We start from the raw sequence: 6,447 nt of genomic DNA on the forward strand, positions 1-6,447 counted from the left end.
TTCAAACAAGTTAACATTTCATCATTATCATTTTTCTCCTTATATGAATGACAATTTCTACCCTTTTTGCTATCTATAGTGTACCAATCAACTATAGGTTTTTGAAATAATTGGTTTATAATTTCATATGCCTGACGTGTGTTTCGTCTACATAAGACTCATGAGTGATGCTCAGACCAAAAAAGTTGTTAAGCCAAACAAGTACAAAGTTCAAACACTGGAAAAGGGTTTAAAAAAAAACCAGTCATTTAAAACAAAAATAAACCTCAATATTGAGACATTCATGTTTTTTGTCATTTTTTTCAGAATTACAGAACAAGAAAATTATTGATATGTAGACAAGTAGTAACCTGTGTTATAACATCCCTGGATGTGTTGACTTAATGTGACATACAGGTTATTTGATTTGTTTACCTGCCCATCTGCTTACTTGCTTACTGGCTTTAGTTGTTGACATGAACATTGTAACACAAAATATGATATTGGATAATTGACTTTTAGACCTTTCAACTGCATCATAAGAAGACACAGTTTCTGCTTCATGCAAAGGTCGTGTTCAATATTGTTTTTTATGCATAAATTTCTTGAAGCAAAACGTTTTTAGTAGGGGCATTTAATTGTGTTGCATTGGCACAGAATAGATCAGCTGGAACTACCTAAATGTATACTATACTTGGACCATTGTGGTTGTTCACTAATCAAGATTAATTAACAAAAACAGAAATCGCAAAAACTAGTTAAACATTGCCCCATGTCCATTTGCCCATCCTTTATTAAGGACTTCATTAGTGGATGTTGTTTTTAGAGAGGCGAAAGATACCAAAGAGACATTAAACCAAACATAAACTAACAAAGCAATGGCTAAAAAAGAAAGACCAACAGATAAACAATAGTACAAAAAACTTAACATAGAAAACTAAAAAATAAGCAACACTTAAGCAACCAAACTAAAAACTGGGGTTGATCTTAGGTACTCTGGAAGGGTAAGTAGATCCTGCTCCACAGGTGGCAGTTATATAAGATAATCATAGCTTAATGTTTTTGGTCGTTTTGGGAATTTTGGAAAGTTTAGTTGATACGAGAGGGACAGTCAAACTCATAAATCGAAAATGAATTGACAACGCCATGGCGAAAAACTAAAAAGACAAACAGACAAATCATACTACAAAAGACACAACATAGAAAAGTGAAGACTTAAGCAACACGAACCCCACCAAAAACTGGGGGTGATAAAAATTCAATCCTAATCAGTGAAGCAGGAGTGTCATTTCTTCATGTTAATTCCTGTTCATTCTAATTTTTAATTATTTTTCAGTTTTCTAAACTAGATAATTGTGCGTAATCAAAGTTTACAATGCATGCTGTCAGGCAAAGATTAACTTGTGGTTTTGACTGTTTTGCTTATAGTGGAGCGGCGGAGCAGACAATTTCAGAAATTTAAATTACCTAAATACCTCATGGACTTTTAATAGCTCGTTGGAAAGCTGAAATCGTGTACTTTTTGAAAATATGTGTCGTCAATATGAAAGCTGGTACCATTATGCCGAAAATCAAGGTCAAAGGTCATCACTTAAAAAATCCTGTTTTCATCTCGAGAAACAATACCATTGATATTTTTCAAAATTAATAATCTATTCAATAAATTAAATGAGTATTACTATGTATCAATGTGTTAGTTCATACAACTTTGTTTTTTTATTTGGACTTGACGTCAAAAGAACGTTATATTTAACTTTTTTGAAGGTAGTCCGTGGTATACAAATTTTAAAGCCTAATAAAAACCAGTAGCAAAATAACCTTGATATTTCACCTCGACAAATAGCATTTCTTAAATACTTCAGGAAAAAAGTGTTTAAAAGAGTATCCGAAATGCATAGTTTATAAATAAAACAATAAAAATGTGCAGCCGTGCTAAATTTCCTTTCAGTTTTGAAGGATAAGACATGTCACTGAGTTTTCCTTAAATGAACTTTCTCAATACAAGATACCTTTTGATATAATATAGATATTGGAGTGGTAAACTACACAATGAGAGCAAGCATTTTGTAGAAATTATTCAAACATTAAGACGTGAATGTTAATTTTGGTACTAGTATCTATGATGAGTTTAATTTCATAAAATTGAAACGTGGGACAAAAAACCCATAATAAACCAAAATAAAACTATCAAATATTGTAACAAAAACTATTTTCATGATATTTCATCTGTGTCATCAGCTATGTCAGCGGATACTGACTGGACATTATTACAATTTCCTACATTTTGGCAAAAACATAAATCAGTGCAGGGAAGACCCTGCTCCTTGCAAACACATGCTTCCTGGCATGCTTTTCCCCCCTTACACGAACAAATAAGATCTTGTAGAAAGTCTGATGCCATTTGTCCTTCAAAGAAAACTGGCTCTAACTTGTCATTTTATTCAGTTTTCCAACCAAAAGCACATGGGGAGCCATTATTTGGGTTGGCCAAATTTGCCGACACCCAAACTTTGCTTTGCCAGATTGCACGCAGTACGTGTTGTTTAAATACGGATTCACATGGCGGAAGCTTTATAAGACTTTTATCTTTATTGATAGCCAACTGATGTCTCAGCAAATTTAAATCGTTGTGACATTTCTTGTACTTTGAGTCGTATAAAGCAGCAACAAACTCCCTAGCAGCAACTACTGCACTATCAACATCATCTTGTGTTAAGGCTACAAGATTACTGAAACGGCTTGGTTTTAATCTCAGGAGGTTGAATACTGACTTTTTACCGATTCCAAAAAAACTTGAAGTGGAATCACACCCACTCAGAGCATGAACGACCGGCAGAATACCGGTGACAACTGGGTCAATAGACGAAACAATGTCGTGAACTGGTATAAAACGTCTATTATCCTTCAAGCTACCTATTGAACCAGTTTGAACCCATAATTCTTTTGTATTTTTAAGCATTGGGTAGAAATGTACAGCCAGAACAAGAACATCAGTATCATCTGATTTTATAACAATTCTACCCTTGACGTCTTTCCCAACAAACATTTCATCCGCGTGAAAAGCATGAAAAATCATTCTGGTATCTGCTTCTTCATGGTTACACCGCAATGTCGGACAACTTATAACACTACTATGTGTCAGTTTTTTTGCAATTTCCGGATCAGTAAAACAACCAGCCATGTACAAAGCGTTTGGAAACGGCAAGTCAAATTTAGTATTTACATTTGATGTAACATATTCACCAAGGAAATGTAAAAAGGATTTTTTGTTTTGAGAGACAGACAAAAATCGTTTCCAGTCTTGCACAAGTCGACTTTCAATGACCTGGTAAAGTCCTGAATATCCTGTTTTTGACGACCTTCGTTCTCTTTCACTAGATTTGACTGATAGTAACACGTCGTACCTGTCAAAAACATCAATCACAGTTTCACTTTGATGGTAATTGGATAGAGCCCTGGCAACATAGTCATTAGCCAGGTCACCGAAAGTTGAACTTTTTTTCACATGAAATGTTTGAACAATTGCCATTCCATCTCTGATAAACACTGTTTTTGACTTATCAAAATCAGGAAGCACTGGAACAGACGAAGCAGTTTCCTCGAGCTTGTGGAGCAACTCAGCTTTAACCGATTTTCTCATTGATCCGTCATCATGAAAAATTGAAGTTGGGACTGGGCCAATGGGATGCTCCATGATTTTTTGAAGGGAGACGTCATCACGTGAGCTACTTAATGTTAAGGCTCTTCGAAACACAAGCTCTGGGTCAACATGAATGTGCAGAGTGTCTCCTGTACGAGAACGAAACGGGGTTTTCTTGGACATGTAGGCAAATGTTTTTAGATTAGACCGCGACAAGGGACTATAGAAACTAGACTTTCCATCGGTTGAGAATGCGTTGTTTACAAAGGATCGGAGATTTTTATCACCTGTTTCGATCGCAGTTAGAACGGATTTCTGAATTTCTGGTGACACATGCATGCCCGTGGAAATGTTTATCAAGCATCCAGGGTGTAAACTGATATCAAATGGGTTAGTCATGCGTTCGGTTAGATGATTTATTAACGTCCTTACATGCTCCTCGTCGCGTTTCATGGCAGCTTTTTGAGTTTGCCCATGCATGTGATCCGCCTCGGACTTGATGCCTGATCGAACGCGCATTGTACTGGCAAAATCAGCAACGACATGACGAGATAATGACCATCTGATTAACGCAGACTTCTGTCCAGCAATGTTTGCTATACCCCCACTACCTTTTGAATCCTTGATCACAGTTTTTTCCACGGCCATATCGCTCCAAATCCCGTTATATCTCCCAGACACCTGCCGAATGGTGAATTCACCATTGTCAAAATGTTGCTGAACCTCTGGTGGTAACTCTAACATATCTAGAAGGTAAACAGGTGCCCATCGTGAATAGTTTGTACGATTGGTGATAAAAAAGTATGGTAGCATTTTAGAAATGGTATACAAATGCAGTTGCCAATTTCCTTCACGTTCTGCTTTAATATTGTGTAATATTAGTTGGATGGCATGCAACAGCATTAACCAATATTTAAAAGTTGGTGATTTCTCACTGGCAGAACCAATATACTCTGTTAAAACAGGAGTCACATACTGCGTAAATGTTTCAGCAAGATTATCAACAGGCTGACTGTTACCAGAACATGCAGAAGATTCAAACTGTAAATTGGCCTCTTTCATCCTGCTCCACAAATGTTTTGGTACATCAGCCAATCGATCCTCTAAATCACAATATTGGAAAAACTGAGACAACAAAACATGCATCAATGCTTCATAGACAAGGGTTAACCCACGAACTGCCCTGTTGAACTGTTTGCCGCTAAGCATTTGCTCTGCAGTTGTTCCTGCATAGACACCAGAGTCAACAAGCAAGTCTTTCAGACCGGCCTCCGACCATAATTTTCCCACTGCCGCAATAAAACAAGACAGGGCATGGAAACCACCGAGTCTAATTATATGATCAGCAAATTTGTCTTTTAGGGACCATTTGACTTGTTGAGCAACTGCATATAGCTGCTGATCCATTGTCTGAATTGCATGTTTTTGACCCAACGTAGTCGCCAAATTCTGACAATTGTGCATTGCAGTAAATACAGTGGCCATGTCGCTTGGTTTATTGTCAATTATAGGACCATAAGCAACAATTGTTCTATCTGGTTTAAAGTCAGCAAGTGTGCTGAAGAAACCAGACCAAAATGGAACAAATTGTTCGGTACAATTACTAGACAATTCATGTGGCAAAACAGATCCCTCTCTGCATATCATTCTACGAATAACCCATAACAAATCTGGAGTCTGACCGATTGGATCTGTGCAACTGTTTAATAGTTCCAGTGCATTTTGACGTCTCAACGGTTCGCCCCTCATTTTTGGTTTCGTAAAGGGTAAGCACTGCATCAGCGAGGATACTTTTTCGTCATAGACTAATGCTTTGTCCTGTTTCCGTTCAAACCGTTGTCGGGTATTAAATCCGAATGTTCCATGTAGAACTGAATTTTGAAATATAGCACGCGCCATCGAGTGAAATGTGTTTTTTCCGTCAATCGTTTCGGTATTAATGTCAATATTGTCCACACCTTCTTGGATTAAGGAACCACAGTTAGCTATACCGGACGGGACATAACAACCACCTTGAATTTTTGTTATTTCAGCATTTGCAACACTAGTCAAAAACCTCCGAACCTCGTCATACTTGACACAGAAACCATGTGCATTTAAATTTTCAATCAAAGACTTTGATCCAAACTCATGATATAACTGTACTGCAAGACCAAGACTAAATGGAGTAATTATGTTACTACAATTTGACACCAGGCACTCTGCGAGAGCAGCACATTTTCTTCGAATATCATGCGAAATATCCATTGATATTGAAGAAAATGTTTCAAAAGACTTTTTGTCAAGAAGCCAAGTGATAAAACTTATCAAACTAGTTGGCAACATTGCTTCTGACATTTCCAATGATGCTTCGTCATTTGCAGGATAATAATCTCCAGAAATGTATACATTTTCCATTTTTTGTCTTAATATTGAGGCGACTGCATAGAGTACATGCATATCGGTTTGTTCATTGGTTTTGGTGGAGCTACATGTACTCAAGTCGGCTTTTATCTCAAGCAATTCTAATTCTGCTTTGATGCTATTAGCTGCATTAACAGCGTCGCCAATGGAAATGTCGCTAGCAAATACAATATTAGATTTACCTTGTCCTTGTTGAGCAAAAAATACAATTGCATCCTTGTAGTGCTTCTCAAGTTTAGCCTTAAGCTTGGAGGAATTACAGTAGGTCTTACTTATTTTATCAGGTAAAAAAAGACTGGTACATTGTCAAGAGTGATGACTATAGAAGAGACTTTTTGTCACAAATGAGGTCTCTGTCTATTATTTCAACCACTCTTTCAAATGCCAAATCATACGCTGATTTATCATTTGATTTTGGTCTATAT

Source organism: Mytilus galloprovincialis, chromosome 6 (genome assembly GCF_965363235.1).
Source record: "Mytilus galloprovincialis chromosome 6, xbMytGall1.hap1.1, whole genome shotgun sequence".
Classification (NCBI taxonomy): Eukaryota; Metazoa; Mollusca; class Bivalvia; order Mytilida; family Mytilidae; genus Mytilus; species Mytilus galloprovincialis.